Here is a 13,366-nt window from a genome sequence, read left to right as displayed (position 1 = left end):
CAGCATTTTCTTGTGATAATCCAGTAAAAGGAAAAGTTTCTTCTTTTGTGAAGGAAAAAACTGAACTTCCCTGGAAGCGAAAATACTGAATTGTATAAATCTGTTTGATGATCTAATATAAACAGTCAAATTCTTCCTTTGGCTATAAAATTAGGGTATATTATAAATTGAGTAATCACTAAGATATCGTCTACCTCTGTCCGAGAGATTGTTCTGAAGTCAAAAGTGGTTTATACTTTTATGATAGAAGGTAAGGTAATGGCATATTTTTATTTGATCAAAACTAGTATTGAATTTATCAAAGCAAACTGAATTTGTTTGAACTTATAATAAATCCGAGGTCTTAATTTTTGTAATTGAATTGTAGTAATGGTATTTCCTCACTGGAAAATACAAAAAGAACCACAAAACTTCAACAGTGTCATTCACTGAGCTATACAACAGCCATTTTCACTGCATTAGTAAACATAGGATAAAATCAAGTATTAAAACAAGAAATTTCTAAAACAATATAGTTAGAAATCTAGGAGGTAATTATGATTTCTTTATAATCTAGGGATATAATTTAAAGTAATAAATGTTTATTTGAGAAAAATAAATGAAAATTAAAATAAATTGAATTGATTGCAAATGTATTTGCAGTTATTTGAAAAAGTTATATGAGACAACAGCAAAGGTAATTAAAAACTTTAAACCATGAATAGAAAAGATTAGGTTGGGCTTATATAAAATATAGCAAAACCCAGATGTATATTTTGATCAAAAAATAAGAGTCTAGCATCCAAAGTTAATTTAAAAAATAACTATTTCTTTATCATAATCAAATTTCATGTGTGAGGGATGGGGACACACATATATTTTGCTCTTCTTCCCCAATCATTTCCTTGTTATATATACACTGTCACTTTGTCATACCTCACCTTTCCAGTTATCGTTATCATTTTTCAGACATTGTCTAGCTCATCGCATATGCATTTTATCCCACTTTCTTCTGATTTTGAACTATAATCCTCAAATAACCTGATTCTCAGGACAGCAACTGGAATAGAGTTATGATAGAGAAATAAAATAGTTGAGCCGATCAGAATTCGCTTTTGCAGCTGAATCACAGAGGTCATAAATAATAGCTGTTTTATATAATATAATTCTTTAACTGGGAGACAAAATTAGATTACCATTTCATACCCAAAGAAAGGTGGGATAGGTAGTTAGTATCTTTCCTTGACAATCCAAAGTATTCTTCATACTGAGCCCAGTGAATCAGAATTGACAATGTGAAAACAAATAACTTCATTTTCTGGAGAATAACAGGCTAAGCAAACCAGAAATGAGAACTCCAGGACATTTAACTTTATTAATTACTTAAATAATATTTATATTTTAAAGCATTTATGAAAGAATGTAATATAAGAAATAAAAATAATGTAGAAAAAATAACTGATGATTGAAGAAAGTATCATTTTGATGTCAAAATGTGAATGGTATAAATTATACTGATATGGTTTGCAACTTGCAACTTTTAATAATTTACCAGTACCAAAAGTTTATTTCTCATTCACATAGTATCTACTAGAGCTTGATAACTCCTGACCATAATGTGTTGACAAAGAGATTTAGGACATTTCTAGCATGGCTACATGACTTCCACAAAGGTCAGATCAACGGTATTTGAGGTTATTTCTTTTCTTCTTCACAGAAACAAATTGTGCTGTGTTTCTGCTCATATTTCAATGGTTTGAGCTAATTTCTGGGGCACATAAAAATTCAAGATGTTAAAGTATACTTTTTGAAGTTTAAAAGATGGAGAAATATGGAATATTTTGTGGTATTTAGCATAATTTCTAGAAAAATTGGGCAACTTTATTCAATTATAATATGGGTTTATAAATCTATAAAAAGCTGATTTTCTTCTTCTAAGAAATGTCTATTCATTTCAGTTGCCTATTTTTAATTGGTTCTTTATTTAAAATTGAACCATAAGTATATATTGAAAACCTTTAAAAGCTCATTTTCTTTGAAATATCCATGTATTTTCAGCAATATTCATATTATATGCTAAAATATCTGTGATTTCTGCCTGGAGAATTGCTTTTTATCTAATTCTGCACAGCATTTTGTATTTTTTAAATCATAAACATATATAATTAAAATTCTTATATGAATATATATACAGAGAGAGGGAGAGACAGAGCCCATTTATTTTCCTCCATGTATTTTATTAAATATGAAATATGAACAAATGCCCTACATGCTTCCTTTGTTATACTCTGCAAAATTCCCTTTTTAAACACAAGGTCAATTTTTTCAATCTGTGTCCTGCTCAATTAATTGATTTTTTTCAGGTAATATTTATACACACCTTCTTTGTGCCAGGCAGTATTCCAATTCCAGTGAAGAAAAAATTAGGAGTCCCTATGGAATTTTCATTTTAGTGAGAGAAAGACATTAAATAGATGAGATGAAAATCAGTGAAATATATAGGATGCTAAAAGTGTGAAAAAAGAAAGTAAAACATGAAACATAGAAGATCAGGGTCGGTAGAGGGGAGGAATTTGATGTTCCATGGTCTGATGAGGGAAGGTCTTTTCATTAAATTGATTTCTGAGTAAAGAATTTAAGACTATGAAAAATTCAGCAATATAGATACCTCTGGGGAGACCATTCCAGACAGAGAGACCAATTAAGAAGAAAAATCCTGAAAGAAAATACAAGTGAATGTTCTGGGAGTAGGAATGGGGCCAGTGAGGCCAGAGAGGAAAAAGCCTGGAGAACGGCACAGAACAGGATGTCAGCTGTGCCAGGCATGAGGTAGTACATTTGCAGACATCTTGTGAGGGTAGCATTGAGTTTGACTTTTTGCGAGAGAAAGCCATGGGGATATCTAAAGCAGAAGAAGAGACAATACACATTGTATGGAGTCACTGTGACTGCTATGTGGAAATATATGTTAACAAGGGCCAGGAGCAGAAGGAAGGAGATCAATTAGGAGCACAAATCCACATAAGAGAGGAAGCTCCCTTGCAAATCAGAAAGGTAGCAGTGGAGATGGAGAGAAAGGTCGGTGATCGATCCGCTTTGAAGGGAAAGTCAAAAGGGTTTGCTGACAGATCTAATTTGGAATGTGAGAGAAGACTTATTTACCTGTAAGAATAGAAGTCACCTTTACTTTAAAAAAGGAACGCTATGAAGAGAGATTTGTTAATAAAGTCAGGATAGTTTGGGTATATGTTGTTTGGAATCCTCACAGAATAACTAAGAAAAGATATTTTAAAAATATAGTCATGATTCTGCAGTTTTACTAGAAGAGATTTATGCTGAAAATAAAATAATAGCATAAGTTAGTGTGCATATTGTACAACTCTTATATGCCTAGAATTGTTTTGTCTACTATATTTGTTATTTAATTTAAGTAAAATTTTCATAAGATTATTAATATTATTAGCTTTTCATAGTAAGGAAATTGAGACATAGAAAAGTATTGATTTTCAAGAGACACAGACCTAGTAACTGGCAAGACAAATGTCTGTGCATCAATTTTTCCTGCCTACTGCCTCTCTTAGTGACTAATTATCACAGAACTAGTATTTCAAGCCATAAAACTTGTCAAGATCACCAACAAAGCCATACAAGAATGAATGGGTCTGAGGACTGAGGCCTACAGTGCTTCAGATTTGATAGTTAAGGGAACCAAGAAAAAAAGTCAACTCTTGGAGCAGATAAAGTGCTCTGTAAAAGAAAGGAAACAGTTAAGTTATCAAAGGCAAAGATATTATTTCAAGCACAGTGTGATCAATTATGTAAAAAGATGCTAATAGGCCAAATTAGACTGGCTCTGAATTGATTTTTATATTTAGCAGCATAGAGAACATTGGGAATCTTGATAAGATCACATCTAGCAAAGGAAAAGCTTCAGAAGGAGAGAAATTGAAGACAGAGAATGGAGACAATTTCCTGAAGTTATTTTATAAAGTCAACAAATAGAGTCATATGTAAAACGGTAGTGTTGTCAAGAAATGCATTCAGTGTCTACTTGATTCTGAATTTGGAAGAATAGGCCGCTGTCTTTGCATCATTACTATCCCGTTTTTGCTTTTATCTCAGTGATGAGAAAAACTTATCAGTTGAGAATAATTTAAGTGAGAAGACATAGAAAGAAGAGAAATGAGCAGGACAGAAAATATACAGGGGCTATCTACCATGAAACCTGAAGTGCACGTAGGCCCAATTCCACTTATAATATGAGCCGTACAAATAAATACACTCAGAGATGTCATTCACCACCTAACAAACAGATCCCAACTCAAAAGTTTGACAATATAGTCTTTGAGAGGATATTTTTTTTATTGCTGGTGGGAATAAAAATGATACAACTGAGAAAAGAGAGGCAGCTAACATACTTAGATTATGCCCAAGCAAGCATACCTCTATGAAACAAAATGAAAAATATGAAAAGACTCAGGAATAAGTTTATTTATTGTCAAACAGTTTGTAATTACAAAACTTTGGAAACAATCTGCAGGCTGCAGTGCAGGATTAATTAAATAACCCATGATTAATCTACATATAGAATTTTTTTTAACCTTTAAGCAGGAGAGGGGAAGGGGATTTAACTCAGTGGTTCTGCTGCCTGCCTTGCAAGGTCCTGAGTTCGATCCCTGGTACCAAAAAAAAAACAAACATGAGAAAGGACATCTATCTGCTGACATTCATGATCTGAAGGATGGGATGTAAACTGAAAGGATAAAGTGCAGAGCAATAAATATTGCATGGCAATTATTCTTTTCAAAAAAGAAGGAATGTATATATGTATGCTTATGCACATACGTATAGGTGCTAAGTGAAATTCTAGAAGAATAAATGAAAATTAATCCAAAAGCTTATTGTAGGCCTAGAGAGAGAAGAGTTGAAAGGTAGAGAAAGAATTGAGAACCCTTTCTAGAAGAAGAGGACTCAAAGATTTTAAACTTAAAGAAATAATTAGCAGAGGCAAATGCCAGTTATCTTAAATTGATCAACGCATGCTGTATGCATGTACTGAAATACTGCATCAAACCCCATTAATATATACAATTAATGTATGTTACAAGTAATGTAAAATAAAGTATTATAAGAAAATATGTACAAGGTCACAGCACTGTTTATAAATTAAAGAAGAGATAAGTAACCTCATTATTATTTTTATTATACAGTAATGGCTTTGATAATTTATGCATTTTCATATATTCAACAAATAAATTTTTATCAAAAATTAAAGAAGATACATGAAAAGAAAGAAAATGAAAATAGTATGATGGTGATGTGTGGATGTTTTATAGAGTCTAATAGTTAGGTAAAAAATATAATGAAGCTTTAATTTACATTTCTGTTCATTTCATATTCACGTTCTTTTAAAATATGATATGAATATGTTCCTTTTTGTAATATAAAGTAGAATGAATTTTTGCTTTATTTGCTTTGTAACTTTATCTTTATCCTGCAAAATGATGATGTCTTATATCAAACTTTTATTACTTAAGAATTTTCAGTCATACAGAGAAAGCTTTTTTTCCATGATCAGGTTTAGTCATTAATTAATTTGTGTTCTCTGCTAATTTCTTCTCTCTCTCTCTCTCTTTCTCTCTCTCTCTCCCTCTCCCTCTTTCCTTTTTCTTTCCTTCAAACTGGCAAGAAAATTCTTTCTTTCAAACAGGTAAAGAAAATGTATACCATCCAGTGTTATTCAAGCAAGGAGGACTTTATTCAAGGTGATGGAAATCAGAGAACACAGAGCTATGGTGGGGAAATCATAGTCTGTATCTGCTAACTGGTCATATCCACAGGAAAAAGGAAACTATCTCATATCTTCATGACAGGTGGCAATTATCAAGTTGGAGTAAATGGACCACAAAATTTAGGTTCCTGCTTTTCCAAGGAATTTAGGAGACATGAACAATATCTTCCTTTGTGATCACATTTCAAAGACGTGACCACCAAATCTGAGAAAGACAATTTTGGCTGATGAAGCTAGCACAAGGCTTTAAAAAAGATTTAGATCACAAAAGAACTGAGAAAAATTACAATCAGAAGTTCCTAAAGTAATACATGCTCTAAGAAAACAGAGATTAGGTGTCAAGCTCCAGAAGAAGCCTGTGTAGAATTTGGTGGAGCATAAGAAACCATTAGGGTTTTCTCGGTCCCTCCCTCCCTCTCTTGACCCCTCCATCACTGCTTCCCTCATTCTTTTGTTATTTTCTTCCTTCCTTTTACTTTCCTTTAACATTTGATACGTAATGCTTTTGATGTACAACTTGATATACACTGGGAGACTTTTGGGAGAAGTAGACATGGGAGGATCTATATTAATGAACGTGTTTCTTACAACGCCCATGAAATAAATAGCTTTGGGAATGCTTAATATTCTTTCTACACGAAAGCTAATTTTTCAAAAGGGGAAAAAACACCTAGCATTACTTGAATTCCATAAGAACAAGAAAATAAAAATAAATTCCCCTTCTTTTTCTTGGAATGCTTAATTTCTAAAAACGATGTATTTATGGTATTCAAATAGCTATATAATCATGAGATGTATTTAAAATGTTTATGAACAGCTTTACCCTTTCATTTTTATAGGAATATGAACAAATGAGATGGATGTTTGGGTTTGGAATTTTCTTAATATTTATTGAAAACTTTGATAATATACCAGTTATGATTGATCAGCATTACTTTCTCTTTCTGAGACTAAGTGCTGTAAATTAATTGTGCATACATCAGAATAAATTCTCTGAGTAATACACAGAAAAAAGTACACATTATATGAGGTTATATTTAATGTAGAAAGTTTTAAAGAATAAGACGATTTTATGAGCTTAGTTTTCAAGCTTTTGAAATTTGCTTTTCTCTCTTTAAAAGCTTTTTTGGCCTTGTCTTTCATGCCAATTGTTAACAGACATATAAAAACATAATCACTCCATTTACCACTGTATATTTTTATCATAAAGGTCAGTAGAAAATACATAAATAATTTCAATGTAGAATTTACTTTTATGTTGCTAAGAAATGAAATTGCTGAGAAGTCATGATGCTATACATCTATGTAACATGTTTTTTAATGGTCTAAACATCACTTACAGGATATGATAGTTTCTCTATTTTGTAGTGAGATTTTCCCTAAATATAAAAGGGCAAGCCCTTCTTTTTCTATGTAAATGATTTAAAGATAGGATTCAGAAAACAATGATCAGAGACTGCATGAATGTGACTCTCTGAATACTTTCTGCCTTTCATATGCAATCAATTACAAAAATTAAATTATTGCCATGCTATTGTATAGAATAAAATTAATATATAAACACACAAAATATAAATAACATAGTGAATAATATTAACTATGTTAAATAACTATGTTAGGTGACTGATATTAGTTTATGTTTTCTGCAAATAAAAACATGCTAATATTAACATAATGTGAAAAGCTGGTGTATGTGTAGGTGTGTCTTTTTGTGCTTCAAAAAAGGAAAAATTAAAAATAGGCTATATACAGAATATCTTTTTAGTGTTTGCAATGATACATATTTTAAAGATTATAAGTTTATATCAGAGTGCTTCTATACTCTCTTGGATAATCTGAGCAATACAAATAATATGAATATGATTTATTAAATGCATGATAAAACATTAATTTTAACTAAAAATAATGAGAGAGAAAAAATTGAAAACAAACTTATAAACTACTAAACTAAATCATTTGTAATTTTTCTTGCCTTTTCAAAAAGTCCTAATTGATGAGACAAAGTTATTTATTGAGGAGTCCTAACTAATAAAATGTGGAATAAATAATAGAGCTAGAAAACTATTGTTAGCAATTGTAATGAAAGAATTGTATCAAGCAAAAAGCAATGACCTATGAAGCCATTAAATGAAAGATTGAAAGTGTATCTTAAAATGGAGCCTTCAAAATGCTCCTGCAGTACTTAACAGGCCTCAAAGTAGGGCAAGCACGTTTTTCGTTCTTCTGAATATTATGCAACATGAAGCACATAGTAAAATCTGTGAAGGAATTTAGCGTAAACCGTTAAACCTAATTAAATGGCCTTTAATTTATATGAAGTTAATCTACTCCTAGAGGAAGCAAAGAACAATATATAGAACGTAAAGTATTTTGTAAGCCAATCAGCCTGGTTTCTGGAAAAAATTCATGCTATCAGAAACTGATATGTGCCCTTCTTAGGGTCCTGTTTGAATAAACTAATTGTAAACAAACATTATTTAAGATCATGCATAACATCTGGTTATTGGTTGTTTATACAATACCATGTCTAGTGTAGAACCTTGGTCCCTTTTGCCAGAGGAAGAAGAGCAGACCTTATGGCCAAAGAACTGTGTTTGTTTAAATCTGTCTGGACCTTGATGATAAACACGAGCCCTTTCCTTTATTTTTCCTTACTTGGAACTCAGGCTGGGTGGTAAACCAGCAGAGGGATTTCCTCAAAAGCATCTCAACAAAAATGAACAATCTGCAGTCACCTGGGGCTGGATAACATCTGATGCATGAAGGAGAACCCAAGAAGCCTTGGAGAAAAAAATTCTGAGGAGAGTTTCTTTAGGAAATTAGGGCAGTCAAAAATGCCTGTTTATGCTGAACAGTACAGAAAGACACCTGCACCCTGAAGGGACAGTGCATGCACATTAAAGCCCTGAGAAGACCCCGTGTTTTCAGCTATGGCTCAATTGTAGTGTCCTTGAAAGTTATGCCAGAGGTATGAACAGCCTTGTCTGTGCTCTGGCCTCTTCCACTCGTGTCTCCTTTTATCTCATTTTCAATCTTGATGTTCAAGGAAATCTCAGTTAAAAGAACTAATTGAACACAAACTAAACTAAGAGACATCAGAGACTTACATGTAGCAGAACATACAAGTTTTTATTTGATAATTATTTAGTAATTTAATAAAAAATCTTATAAAGTTACCAAATAAGTAAACATCTATGGACTACACAAATAAACAACACAATCCTGAGGAAGGAGAAGAATCAGATTTCCAGAGTCACTACATTATAGTATTCAAAAGTTCAGTTAATATATTTTTAAAAAGAAACAAACAAAAAGCCCAAGGCAAACAAAGAAACACGAACTATTACCAGTTCATAAAAGACATTAACTGACTTCTTTTTGAGAAAGCACAGGCATTGGACTTACTGGACAAATAATTTAAATCAACTGCCTCAAATATGTTCAAAGAACTAAATAAAGCTATTGATAAAGACCTAAAAGAAAGTAAGAGAAAATGTATTAATAAATAGAAAATATTAATAAACAAAAATTACAAAAGAGGAACTCAGTGAACATTCTAGTAACACATATTTACTGAAATGAAAAACTAGAGAGTTTCAGTTGCAAAAATGAACTTTAAGAAAGAAAAATTAGAGAGCTTAAAGAGAGAAACATTGAAATTATTGAGTCTAAGGAGCTGAAACTGAAGGGAATGAATAAAAGTGAGCTGAGAACAAGTGACTAGTGAGGCTTAAACAATGATATCAACATATATCCAATTAGAATTCCAAAGGAGAGGATAGAAAGGAGGGGCAGAGGTAATATTTGAAGAAATTTTCCATATTTGAATAAAGACATGAAATTATACATTCAAAAATTGAATGATTTCCAAGAATGATAAACAGAAAGATACACACGAGCACAGGTTCTAATCAGATTTTCAAAACCCAATAACAAGAGAAAGGATTCATCACCTGAAGGGAATCATCAATAAAACAGATTTGTCAACAGAAACCATGGAGTCGAGAAAAGAGAGAGGTGACATTTTTAAAATGCTGAGGGAAGTCAACGAGAAATCTGAGGTCTGACAAAACACTCATTAAAAATGAAGGAGAAAGACATTCCTATTATAAATAAAAGCTGAGAAATGCTATTCCTATTGGTCTTACTGTAGATACAGAAGAAAATCCCAATTCCAATTCAGAGTCAGGTTATACTACTATAATTATAAAACAGATCGCTTCTGTTATAGCAAGAGGTGGAATGTTTTCTCCCTACCAGACAGCAAACAATTCTGCATCAACAGACACTAGTTAGATTATATGTGATTACACAATACAAATATTTGTGAGAACACCCAAACAAGACCTAGTGACTTTTCAAGTTCTGGAAAACCATGCAAAACTATTAAAAAGTTTCTCAAGATTGACAGATTGAAAGAATGCTTCTCTTAGATAAAAATGGACTTAATTTTTTTCTCAAACTTGATGTATTTAAGACTTATGCTAATGATAATTTATTCCTACCTAATACTATGATAAAATTAATGTTAATATGTTTCTTCAAACCTGTTCCTCCCTATACTTGTCATTCTTCCAGTTGTTCGGAACATAAATCTTGGAGTCATCTCTTAATTCTTCTCTTTGTTTGACCTGTCAAAGAATCTTGTTTTCACAATCTTTAAATACAGGTAATGGCAATGTAACAGTCACCACAAAATACCTATCAGGATGTAGTAAGATAGTACTGGACTCGTCCTATTGTAACTGTTTTGCATGAATGTTTGTACTCTGAATGAACATTTTTACTCTGTGGAGGTATAGGGAGGTTGTGTGAATATATATTAGTATGTATGAATATATGAATATATGTGGAACACTGATTTAATGTATTAAGAGATAATGAAATGTCATAAAGTACCAACCAATCAGCAAACAAAAACAGCTGTAAGTGATAATATTGTAAAACTCTGAATACTGATTGATTATGAGAAAATAGTGAATGTTTAGTATTTAAAATTTGAGATTGATATTACTGGTATTAGTAGGAGAATGTATTTGTTCTTAGGAGACATTTGCTTGAAGATTTAGGATTAAAGAATTCTACTGACTGTGTTTTAATTCCAAACAGTTACTTAATATATATGTATATTATTATGTCTGGGGGGGAAAGCAACTGTAGCAAAATGTTAAGAATTTGTAATTCTAGCTAAAATTAATCATTTTAATATTATTTTAATGACTTCTAAGTTTTTAATATTTTTCATAATAAAAAGTGAGAAACTGAATGAACAAATGAATAAAGGGATATGCTGTAATATTAGGAAATACCCTTTTCACTAAGACTTTTACAGTAAATTTTATTTATTATTCTCAGCAAGCACTCCATATTTTCCTTCTCTTATTTTTTCTTACAAAACTTATTTTCATATTAAAAACAATATGTTTTGTATGTTTTTGTTATGAATATAATTATTTACCATTCACTTATATATTATTTATACACTTCACTCAGGTCATAAATTCTACAAGAGCAGAGATTTTTTGTTTTGTAGCTGGTCAGTCTGAGCTTACTGTCTGCAGTGTAGGAGACAGTCAATATTTTCTGAAGTAATGTAGCTGAATCTTAGAAAAAAATGTATTTATCACAGTATCATTCTGTTATTAGAATAATACTTTAATCTATTCTAGGATTATAGAAAAATAACTTTTATTTCTGAGTTCCTGTAGCATCTCAGAAATCATCTAAAGTATTTTACATATGTAACTTGTAATGGGTAATCTCACTCAAGTACAAGAATCATTCTCATTTTATAAATGAAGACCTTTGGACTTAAAGATAATAGAAAGGTTCTTAAGGACTAGTCTTCATTCTTCCAAACAGGAAGTTTTCTTCTTTTTGCCAGCATGGTTTAGATGGAAATTCTCATCTTATCTCAATAGTTTCAGTGAGAATCATTAAGATATATGATGATGTTATGGTTCTATCTAGATATGCCCCTCAAGCTTCATGAGCTTTTGGGATGTGATTGGATTATGCGGGTGTGATACTTATCAGTGGATTAGTCCACTGATAAGCTTATAGCTAAATGCGGTTTGAGGGGTGAAGCTTGTTTGGAGGAGGTGAGTCACTGACATTGTGGCTTGCAAGGGTCTCTCTCTCTTGCTTCTTCTTGATCTCTCTTGGCTTCCTGCTCCCATGCCATGAGCTCTTTTTTCTCTGCCACAACCCTGTATGTGCCGCCCTGCCTTAGAGGCAGTGACCAAGAACTGAAACTGCTATAAACTGTAACCCAAAATAAACCTTTGCTCCTTAGAATTGTTTCAGGTACGGTATTCTGTCTCAGCGATGAGGAAGTAACTAATATAAATGGGAAGAATCAGGCTGGTTATATGGAATCCAATTTGTAAAGTACAGTGACATCTCAGGGTTGGCAGTACATTATTTGTCACTACACATTTCTGCTTTATAGTTCAATTTTATTAAATATGGTGAATCAATAAAATCCTCAGTTTTAAAGTAAAGGATATAACTTTTTTAAAGTAACATCATGTGCTGACACACAGATGTACGCTCAATACATGTTATGCATTCATTACAGTCATTAGAATTCAAATGAATAATCACAAATAAAGAACCCAAGATGAAACACTAAGAAATAATACATTTAATTGAAAGAAAGTGTTGTATTTTGATATTTTTCAGCAGAAGAGATGCTTTTCTGACAAAGTCAAAGCATAGAAATGAAAAGAAACTTAATTATTGGAACCAAGACAGTTACATAAATCAAGTAATCTGAAGAATTGCCTAAGAGGAATATAACTAATTGAAAATTAATCTTTAATTTAAATATATATAATTTAAAAATTCCTTCTCATAAAATATATTTTAATTCAAAAATTATCTAATTTGCAGGTATAATAAAATATTTATTCTCTTATTATATTTAACCTCATGCCAACACACTTAGATATATATAATGTTTTATTTCTAGTGAAGAATAATATAACTTCTTTATGGTATCATAGACACTATTCAGTGTATCATAGACACTATTTATCAGCATTACAGTAAGAGGGAATGAAAAGCAAATGTCAATATGAAAGCACACAGTTACTTAAATAATTTCTAAAAATTAACTTGCTAATCACTATGAAATTATTTGGATAAATAAATGATAATCTGGGAATATACAACAGTTCTATATATGATTTTGAAGTGAAATTTAGTATGCTGTTGAACTATAAAAGTCATCATAGTTTTAGACATAAGACTAAATGAAGGATGCAAAAATCAACATAAAAGGCCAGGTGTCTTTTCATAAGCTAAAAACAAACTGTCTGAAATAGAAATTGAAAATACAACTCTACTCAAAATAGCATCAAATAAATACTTATGAGTAAATTTAGTCAAGGAGGTGAAAGACTTGTACACTGAAAATAAAAGACATTACTGAAAATTGAACAAGACAAGCAGAAAGATGTCTCATATTTATGAGCTGAGAGAATTAATATGATTAAAATCAAGAGATCTTCGTCTTGAATAGTCACAGTGATCTGGAGAAGGTAGAACAAAACTGGAGTTACACTCCTTAATTTCAAAGTGTTTTATAAAGCT

The sequence above is a fragment of the Heterocephalus glaber genome, unplaced genomic scaffold, assembly GCF_053883595.1.
Source record: "Heterocephalus glaber isolate CG9 unplaced genomic scaffold, H.glaber_assembly_v1.0 deba00001666, whole genome shotgun sequence".
NCBI lineage: Eukaryota > Metazoa > Chordata > Mammalia > Rodentia > Bathyergidae > Heterocephalus > Heterocephalus glaber.
The sequence above is the reverse complement of the archived record's forward strand: the minus strand, read 5'-3'. Positions refer to the sequence as shown.